At 43.6% G+C, this 9710-nt stretch overlaps 1 protein-coding gene across 1 annotated transcript in view; it reads right to left on the bottom strand.

Annotated features, from left to right (window-relative positions):
- Positions 1 to 9282, bottom strand: part of KLHL31 (kelch like family member 31) — a 54259-nt gene extending 44977 nt beyond the window's left edge. The window contains exon 1 of the mRNA XM_080805472.1: positions 8929 to 9282. The gene's annotated coding sequence lies outside the window, so the exon portion shown is untranslated. The remainder of the gene's footprint in view (positions 1 to 8928) is intronic.
- Between the last annotated feature and the right edge of the window lie 428 nt (positions 9283 to 9710).

The following is a 9710-nucleotide window of genomic DNA, read 5'->3' on the forward strand; positions in this document are numbered from 1 at the left end:
GGATTGTCTCCGCCTCTGATTTCCCCCAACTCACTTCTCCTCTCCATCTCCCAATGTCCTCTGTGTTATTCCTTATGCTCCTCTAGTAAGTGAAGCCATATGATAATTGAGTCTCTCTGCTTATTTCACTCAGCATAATCTCCTCCAGTCCCATCCATGTTGATATATTTTTCTTTTTTTTAAGATTTTATTTATCTATTTGTCAAAGAGAGCACAAGCAAGGGGAGCAGCAGGCAGAGGAAGAAGCAGATTCCTGCTGAGAAAGGAACCCAACCTGTTACCCGGTCCCATGAACTGAGGGCAGACGCTTAACTGACTGAGCCACCAGGCATCCTGAGCCTTTGTGTTTTTGAATGCAAAATGAGGACAATCTATTCTGAAGGGTTCTCTGAGGTTACATGGCATCGAGTAGGTGCTTGGTAGATCGTTTCTATGACACTGCCAGTCCTGCTTCTTATTTATCATTATATTAAGCCTAAGACATCATCTCTCTTCTTTGCTGCAGGGACATCTCCAGGACTATTCACTAGCTGCAATGAATTGTATAACCAGGAAGGAAGAAAGAAATGCTGTGGTAGTCGCTGTTGATCTCAGATCATCTAGGGTTACTTTTTCTGCTGAGCCTGGAGGAGGAGGCATTGCGCAACCAGACTTCCATCTGCGCAGGCTCTTTAAAGGTGAAAAGTCAAGTCACACTCTTCTGAGAGCTCTTGTGGTTTTTGTTGTTGTTGTTTTGTTGTCTTGTAAAAGTCTGTCCAAATCTTAAAAGGCATATAGACGTGCTTTCCTTCCTTGGATTATTTTTCTGGCCGCTTTGGATTCATGGTTAAAATATGCCTAGATTAGATTCTTTTCCTCCTACTTTTGTGTTGCCACACAAAGGAGTCATTCTGTGAGTAGAAGAAAACTTACAGGGGTACCTGGGTGGCTCAGTCAGTTAAGCATCTGCCTTCGGGTCAGGTCATGATTTCGGGGTTCTGGGATTGAGTCCCACATTATCGGGCTCCTTGCTCAGCTGGGACCCTGCTTCTCCTTCTTCCTCTGCCCCTCCCCCCAGCCCGTGTGTGCTCTCTTTCTCTCTTTAATAAATAAATAAAATCTTAAAAAAAAAAAAAGAAAGAAAGAAAACTTATATATCAGCAATTTACTCCTAAGATTGTACAGCTGGATGGGTTTCAGGAAAATTGATGCTGTCCCAGAGCCATTGTAGATTTTCCTCTAAATTAAAAGCAGGATGAGGGAGAAAGGAATTGCTTAATTTGTATTTGTGCCTAAGACTTACAGAGAAACAGAAAGAGTCAGAGACCTTCTTAGGGACTGAATTACAGTAATTCTAGTACTGGGTTGCAGTTTGATTGTGGAATGCAATGCTCATGTACAACCCTGATGCCAATTTACATAGCTAATGAGCTTGACTGGCTTGAGTGAGTAGTTATGAACAGGAAAGCCTGAAATATTCACCCTTTGGTCCTTTGCAGAAATAGTTGGCTGGTCTAGAAAATCATGCAGGCAGCTTGGAGAAAAAAGGCTAAGATTACTGAGAGCCTAAAATGTCTCAGCAGTGCCACGGACCTTTGCTTACTCAGAGTTTCATCTAACCCCAACAAGTGAGCAGGATCAGAGGTAATTTCTCCATTTCACAGGGGAAAAAAAAATTGGTTCTGGAGACGAGAAGTCTAAGTTGGCATGGCTAGTGAACGTGCGGCTTGAATTACAGTACAAATTGGTCTGACCTCAAAGTTCCTTGATTTCTTTCAACAATATTTCTTCCTTCTGGATCAGCAATGTCCAAGTTCTGAATTTATGTACAGCGAGGTGTGGCCCAAAGTCAAGAACACTAACAGCAAGCATTTGAGCAAAGGGAGCCACAAAGAACTGAAGGCAGGGTCTTGGGCTTCTGTTAGAAATAAGGATACTGGAATGTTGGTGAAATAGGAATCAATCAGTAGGATGCATGTTCGGAGGCCTGAGGGTGAAAGTAGGCTCCGGCTGCAAAGCAAGGAGAGGCAACATTTGGAGTTCTCCTGGGATGCTCCAGCTTCTAATCAGACCGGTCATCAGTGTGACCTCTGCATGCCCAGCCAATCAAAGGATCCTTCCATTATGTTACCAAGGATGAACTGACATACTAGGAATTAAATTCTAATCACTGCATTAATTTTTTTCTTTTGGATCAGAGCTATGTATTTTCCAACCATCTTTCTGATTTCTCTACCAGGTAACAGAAACCAGCTTGAGTATAGAGAATGTCTCATCGATGGCATTGACGCCACTGCTGAGCGAGAGCAGCTGTCCCATCTTGGCCACAGCGGGAACCTGCACCTTAGTAAAGTCATTATAAGTCCAAAGTCTGAAACTGAACTTTGGAGTCTGAGGAACAGTATTTTCTTTTCTTTCTTTTTTTCTTCTCCCATTTATTTGTCAGAGAGAGGAGCCCGACGCGGGACTGGATCCCAGGATCCTGGAATCATGACCTGAGCTGAGGGCAGATGCTTAACCGACTGAACCACCCAGGCGTCTCTCGAGGAGCAGTATTTTCATCAGTTCACCTAGTTGCGATCAGGATTTAAAGGGCAGGTTCGTATCGATTAAAGCCAACCAATTGAATAATCCTATCACAAACTGACAGAATGAAACAGAATGCTCATGCTTATTGATCATGATCCATATCCTTTGGATCCTCCAAATGTTCTTCCTATTTAGCATCCTTCTGGTTTTTTTTTTTTTTTAAATTACGTTATGTTAGTCACCATACAGTACATCATTAGTTTTTGATGCAGTGTTCCATGATTCATTGCTTGCGTATAACACCCAGTGCTCCATGCAGTCTGTGCCCTCCTTAATACCCATCCCCCCCATCTGAAACCCTCGGTTTGTTCCCAGGAGTCCATAGTCTCTCATGGTTTGTTTCCCACTCTGATTTCCCCTCCTTCATTTTTCCCTTCTGATGTCCTCCATGCTATTCCTTATGTTCCATAAATAAGTGAAAGCATATGATAATTGACTCTCTCTGTTTGACTTATTTCACTCAGCATAATCTCTTCCAGTCCCATCCATGTTGATACAAAAGTTGGGTATTCATCCTTTCTGATGGAGGCATAATACTCCATAGTGTAAATGGACCATATCTTTATCCATTTGTCTGTTGAAGGACATCTTGTTTCTTTCCACAGTTTGGCAACTGTAGCCATTGCTGCTATGAACACTGGCATACAGATGGCCCTTCTTTTCACTACATCTGTATCTTTGGGGTAAATACCCAGTAGTGCAGTTGCAGGGTCATGGGGAGCTCTATTTTTAATTTTTTGAGGAATCTCCACACTGTTTTTCCAAAGTGGCTGCACCAACTTGCATTCCCACTGGCAGTGTAAGAGGGTTCCCCTTTCTCTACAACTTTTCCAACATTTGTTCATTGTACGTAGGCCCCCAAATGTCTGTAACACGTTCGCATTCTATGGTGCTCTGAAATGCTCTATGAACGAGGACCCTCTGGTCAGATCTAGGGTGGACATTCTCATTTCCTCACTTTCAAGCCCTATGACCTGGACAGGTTACTGCCCAAATCTCTTTCCACCTCCATTTCATCCTTAAAGTGGGAATAATAAAGTAACATGGTTATTATGAAGCTAAAATGCAAAGATACCTGAAAACAATAAACACAGAGCCTGGCACCGAGTACACATCTCAAAATATTTATTTAATTTATTTGCATATGTATTTAGCAATTTATTTATTTATTTAAATATTTTATTTATTTAATTGAGAGAGAGAGAGAGAGAGACCATGAGAGGAGAGAGGTCAGTGGGAGAAGCAGACTCCCCGCAGAGCAGGGAGCCCTATGTGAGACTCAATCCCAGGACTCCAGGATCATGACCTGGGCCGAAGGCAGTCACTCAACCAACTGAGACACCCAGGCACCCCGAATATTTAGCTTTTCAAAAAAGATTTTTATAAGCATAAGCATAAGCAGGGGGAGTGGCGGGCAGAGGGAGAAGCAGGCTCCCCACTGAGCAAGGAGCCCAATGCAGGGCTCAATCTCAGGACAGTGGGATCATGACCTGAGCTGAGGGCAGATGCTTATCCGACTGAGCCACCCAGATAAATATGTATTTATTTCTTAAAGGAAGACCTTCTTCCTCCCACCTTAGCATTACCAGCAGCATTAGATGTTTTCTCCTGGAACAGGATCTCTGATGATGACCATTTTCTATAACATCAATTCTTACCCCTCTGAATCTGAAGCTAAATTTTCTTGAACTTGTCTCAAAATTACAGAGTGTGTCCTATGTGTCTGGAGCATTATCATGCTTGCCTTCCATCCAGATAAAGAATAGCAGTGAGGGATGGTCATTTTCTATACATTACCTCTAACAGTTCCACCAAATGTCAGCTATACTTGCAATTTCTTATGAATGGAAGCCAAGGCCAGTGTTTAGAGGCTGTATATGAAAAATGTTAACTTCTGGGTGTTGGGATTATTTTTTTTAACCACTTTCCGTATTTTTCTCTATTTCTGAATATTTCATAATGAGCAAATATACATTGCGTATGTGTGTGTGCATGCATATGTGTGATCAGAGAAATAAAAAGCTACTTGAAAGTAAAAACTAAGAATTTTCCCAGGTCACAATCAGTAAGTAGGGTAAATCAGTGTTAAACCTATCCCTGGTGATGAAGCCCATGTTCAGTCTTTGTCTCATAAACTCAACAACTATTTGTTGGTTGTCTCCAATGCTATGTGCCAGGCACTGTTCTAGGAGCAGTGGAAGCAATGAACAAAACAGGCAAGTCTCTGCCCTCCTGGAGAGCATGCTGGGGAGAGAAAGACAATAAGTAATAAACAAAGGCAAATCATATACCAGATGCTGGTCAATGCTGTGTAGAAAAAGAAAACGGAGGGAAAAGGGATAAGGAAGTGTAGGGTAGGGTAGGAGTTAACTAGGCATATGACTGAGAGTGATCGTACCAAGTAATCTAATTTGTTTAACCTGGAATGTCAGCCAAATCAGTAGTTTGCAATGTACCAAAGTGCTTGCATGCCTCTCCTCCAAGGAGCAAAAAGAATGATACTCAACCTTTCCCCCATTCATCTGCAATGAGTGTAGGAAGGCTTTTCGCAGAATCTGGTAGACTGTGAACACATTTCAAATAAATTAGTCATGTGTGTATTGTCCAAATCTTCTTTTGCCCTCCCTCAGATTACAAATGAAATCAAAGTGCCAATGTTGAAAGAACAGTCCACCCAGTCAGTAGGAATTGAATTTCACACTCAATATAGAACCTAAATTCTGAATTAATGTGTATTAGGAAGGGCCAAACCAAGAAACCAGTTATGGAAAAATTTAGGCACATTCAAAAGTCTAAGCATTTTTTTTTAAGTCTTTCATGCAACTGATTCACTCCTGTTCTTTACCCCATTCGTTATCATTGATGATTACTTTTTAGTCTACACAAAATAACATATGGGGAGGGAGAAGTTAATGGATGAAAGAGAGGACTAAAATGTGCCTTATATGCAGAGCAGGCATCATATAATGCGAACATCATCTTGACCCACCCCACAAAATACAGGTGGAAGGTCACACTTGATCATGCTGGTGTGCGTTCTTTCAAATCTGTATTTGCCTATATATGCTGAATTGGCTTCTGTAACTAGGTACTCTACAAAACCCTTCCCCACACTCACACTCTTGTGACTTTTACCTACTGAACCTTGCTTGCTTCTTGCCACTGACACAAAACCATCTAAGTCATATCTAAACTGTTTTAAATTGTCCATAGGAACCATGCGTGAATGTGATTAGCATTTGTGGGATGCAGGGACATGACACAGGGATGGGACATGATCGAAATACCAACACGTATGTACTTAAGAGATGATAGAGTATATGGAAATGGTCTTCTTTAGTGGGACCTGTCTCATCTTTGACACCAAACACTGAAGTTACAATAGCACAAAGCCAGTGTCATCTGGAACGGTGGGCCTGATAAGCTTACCTTCAAAGGACAAATTTTAGCCTGAAGAGTGGCCTTAAAGAGTCAGACAAAAAAACCCACCAGATATTTCACTTGTCTACACAAAATAACAAGTGTTAAGGATTTCATCCCGTTGAAGGTGATTTCAGATTCTCCCTAAGAAGAAAAAATTTTTTGGCAGCATATATCACTTGTCTCTCTCCCCTCCATGCAAAACCACCGGTGGTGGGTCAGAATGGAGATGGCCTGACCTATGAATTGTTTAATAATAATCTCTACTTTCTGAAGTATTTCAGTTACTTGAATCTTCTAACTGAAATATCTGTAAGTACTTTCCTTTATCTGAATTCCTTTCTGGGAGGAAGCCCGATACTCTTTTTTTTTTTTTTTTAAGATTTTATTTATTTATTTGACACACAGAGAGAGGGAACACAAGCAGGGAGAGTGGGAGTGGGAGAGGGAGAAGTAGGCTTCCCGCGGCGCTAGGAGCCCGACATGGGGCTCGATCCCAGGACTCTGGGATCATGACCTAAGCCAAAGGCAAAAGGCAGACGATTAATGACTGAGCCACCCAGGTGCCCGGAAGCCAGATATTCTAAGAGCTTTGTTTCCTAGGCTTCCCACTGAGGTTGTCGAGGACTATCTCTATGGTAATAAAATGAACACCCTAAATGCAAGATGCCCCCCGCTGAATGAATACTCGTGTTCTGGAGCGTAAGATCCAGAGGGCAGAGGGCTCCCTGAAGAGTGATGTCCGAACTGAGCAACGCATGGCCAGAAGGAGACATGTATAAAGAAGGATTCCAGGCAAAGAGACAGCCAGTCCTAGTGACCCTCCTTCTATGTTCCCCTCCCTCCAAGGGAGACTTGTGCCAAATGGTGGATGCCTAGGGTGCCCCTCTACTGCCCCACAGCCCTGCCAGGCTGGGGTGGATTGACTTAAACAGAGGAAAAGAGAGGCAAGGCTCCCTTCCTGTCCAGAGTTTGGGGAGAGGAGACCAACTTCTCTTCTCCCACCTGGCTATCCTATAAAGAATGGGGTAGAGGTGGGTAGGTTAGGGAGCAGTTCTCGAATGGGGGCTTCTCCATCAACCCTGTGGGAAGGTGGCTGCCTCCAGCTGCTGGATATGGTAGTGACTTTTCCCTTTTCCTCCTGGCTTCAGCAAAATTCCCTACAATGGGAAAAAACATGTACTTAATACCCTATTCCCCTAGTCTAATAGCCATCATTTGGGGAGTACTGGAAGGTCGGATCTGGAGTGTGAGGAAGCCTTTGTGAGCCACTCAAGCCAAGAAAAGTAAAAGACTTTCTGGACAACTGCAGCCTTTCAAGGGACGAGTGCTGGGACTGAACTTGGGACATGAGCTTGGGATTCCACCCTTGCTCGTGTGGAAATGAGCAGAAATATCCGCAAATGGCAGCTGAAAATATTCAAAGTCTAGACGAGGCTTTTGCCATTTGGAAGCGAACCAAGCTCAGTAATGACTTTTACCTGTTTATCTGAAGCCTCTTAAAATGATCATCCTAAGAGAGCAGAAATATTAATACACTTGAACAAGTCAGGGTTCGTGAGTTGAATAAAACAACCAAGTTTATGAATTTTAGGACCCCAATGGGTCAGAAGTTGGTCAAGATTTCACTTCTTTTCCTTCAAGACAGCTAAACAGGCTTCACTTTTCTTTTGCCCCACTTAGGAAGGGTCTCAGATAATTCAGCAGCATAACTCCATATGACTGGAGGTTGTACTAAGTGATGATCTCAGCTGCAGGTTTGAATATTTAAAAACACTGTGTGTGGGGTGCCTGGATTAAGTGGGTTAAGCAGACGACTGTTGATTTCGGCTCAAGTCATGATCTCAGGGTCCTAGGATCAAGTCCGCCCTACCCCCACCACCCCCCAGCCCAGGGTCCGGGCTCCATGCTCAGCAGAGAGTCTGCTTGAGAATTCTCTCTCCCTCTGTCTCTCTCCCTGCTCATGCACTCTCTCTCTAAAATAAATAAATACATATTTTTAAAAAATAAAAACAAAACAAAACAAAACAAAAAAAAACACTGTGTGGAGAATACTCAGAACTGTGCCCACAATCAGTTCTAAGGAGCTGATCAGACTGAGTATAGCCCTTAATTAACAGACACCATGACAGACACCAGAGGTGTCCCCTGAATGTGTGCCTTTCCTCTCTAGCAAATGAAATTTTCCATGGACAGCTGAGCTGTGCCACTGGACAGAATTTGACAAGGGCTAGGCATTCCCAAGCCTCATCTTGGCTATCTCCTGTGAACTACTAGACTATTACAGATTGAGAACAAAAACTATTTTCTCCCAGCCGGTAAGAAGCTGAGACATCTTCCTTTGTTGCAAATAGCCTGCCAATGTTCAGAAAAGAATTCATTTCGTCGGTAGATTTGACTACTGATTAAGTGGGCTCCCACTGAAGCGGTCTAAACCACCCATACTCAAAGTACCCAAACAGCCACATTACTTTAAAAGTGGCCTGTAGTAGGCGGTTAGTAACTATGTGCGGAATGGAAGAACAAAGCTGTCTTAACTGGTGTTTATAAGGTGAGCAGGGAGATGTCAGGAAAAGACTGGCAAGGTCGTTGGACTTCATGTTTGTGACTGGGGATCTCCTGACACCAGCTCTGTGACACAATGTCCATTTGGCCCTTCAGTCCAAAACCCCAAGGGTGATTCTGAATTCCTGCTGCCTGCCTAGATCTCCGCAGCCTGTCAGCAAGTCCCGCCAGGCCCGCCTCCAAAACAGAACCAGGTTTGCTTCCTTCACACAGCTCTGCTGGCGCTGACGAGCCCCAACTCACACCCCCGCAGGAGCCTCAGAGTCTGCCCTGTGACACCACACCGCTTACAACCCTTCAGACCATCCCGTTCATCCCAGCCTGCAAGGCCCTGCAAGACCCGACCTCTCCTCTTTCCCTCCCCTCCCCTTGTACCTTCTGTCCCTTTGCTTGGCACTCTTCAGACACATTGGTCGGCTTTTCGTTCCTTAAATGTGCCTCGTGGCCTTTGCACTTGCTGTTCCCTCTGCCTTGAAGGTTCCTCGTGGGGCTCACCCCTTCCTTTCTCTCAGGTCACAGCTCAGGTGTGATCTTCTCAGAGATGCCCTCCCTGGCCTCATCAGTCACCACTCGGTAGCTCTCTATGAAGCAGCCGTGCTTCATTTCCTTTAAAGCAGGTACCGCAATCTGACAACCTATTTATTTGCTTACTCTCTCCCTCTAGCAGAGGCAGTGACTTCATCTGTATTACTCACCGCTCTATCCCCAGCACTTACTCATTGTTCAACTAATAATTGTTGAGTAAATGAAGTGAATGTTACTCTTCTCTTGACATTTTCTTCTATTTGGATTGTGACCAAAAGAAAAAAAAATCACAGAGATGTAATGTGACAGTTGGTAGGAAAAGTGAGGTCATCTATGCCCGTTTCTTCACTTTCGGATGGGCAGGTGGGGGCTGGGGCTCCAAGGTGACTTGCCAAGCATCACATGGCTTATCAAGGGCAGAGTCCAGAATAAAGCCTCGTCTCATGATTCAAGCTGGAGCCCATGCACAGGGCCAGGCTCCAAAACAATTGGATTTTGTGGCCAAGTGAACAGTAGAAAGGGATGTATGATGAAAGGTGGGAGGAAAGACCGGAAAGAAAATATTAGAAGACCTCTTAAAATAACAGGGAGACGTAAAAAGATCTCACAATAACAAATAAAGGAAAACATAT

Source organism: Martes martes (assembly GCF_963455335.1).
Source record: "Martes martes genome assembly, chromosome: 6".
NCBI classification, from domain to species: domain Eukaryota; kingdom Metazoa; phylum Chordata; class Mammalia; order Carnivora; family Mustelidae; genus Martes; species Martes martes.